The sequence below is a fragment of the Triticum dicoccoides genome, chromosome 2A, assembly GCF_002162155.2.
Source record: "Triticum dicoccoides isolate Atlit2015 ecotype Zavitan chromosome 2A, WEW_v2.0, whole genome shotgun sequence".
Classification (NCBI taxonomy): Eukaryota; Viridiplantae; Streptophyta; class Magnoliopsida; order Poales; family Poaceae; genus Triticum; species Triticum dicoccoides.
Genome location: NC_041382.1, coordinates 451,049,103 through 451,050,074, shown reverse-complemented (window position 1 = coordinate 451,050,074; position 972 = coordinate 451,049,103).

The window sequence follows — 972 nt, the reverse complement described above, 5'->3', positions numbered from 1 at the left end:
CCCAAGCTTAGATGCTTGGGTCTTCCTTGAATATTACCTTGGGGTGCCTTGGGCATCCCCAATCTTAGGGTATTTTCGCTCCTTATTCCTTCATCCATCATGATCTCACCCAAAACTTGAAAACTTCAGCACACAAAACTCAACAGAAACCTCGTGAGATCCGTTAGTATAATAGACAAGTCATAAACTTTAGGTACTATTGTAAACTCATTCATAATTATTATAGCATAACACCTATTGTATTCTAAGTTCTCCATGACTTATACCCCCCCGATATAATACATGGCATCATTAAACCAAGCACACTATGCAACTAAAAACAGAATCTATCTAAAACAGAACAATATGTAATGATCTGAACAAAAACTATACTTTTGGAACTCCAAAAAATTTGAAACATTAGGACAACGTGGAAAATCTGTATATCAATCATGTGTAAAAATTTCAGATTTTTATCACGTTCCAGTGAATTATAGTGTAAGGACATATTTATCTCTAAGTGTTTTGGTGATTGAATACAACGCGTTTGCGGACTAATCGTGTGCCATGAGTATTCCAGACACTTCTTTGCTAGGCACAAGACGATTAGGTGCCCCTCGAAGACTGACGAAGACGGCGTCTTTTCTACGTTTCTTTTTGGTGGATTTGAGTCGTAGGAAAGCCGTACTATTAAGAGGGGGTCCGCGTTGGAAAGGTTTGGGTGGAATCATCACGTACACGTCTCCTTCTTATCCCCTCCTTCTTCCTTGGAGCTTCCTTCAGTTTCTTGCCTCCCTTGTCTGGCTGCCGTTGTTGGTTGCGGTAGTACTGCTCCCAGGTCAACGGTAGTACCGTGGGCATTCGCGGTAGTACCGCGCGGTAGCGCGGTAGTACCGCAGGTGCCCACGGTAGTACCGCTTTCGCCGAGCGGTAGTACCATGCTATGAAGTCAGGCAGTAGTACCGCCCCTCGGCAGTACTACTGTGTCGGGTT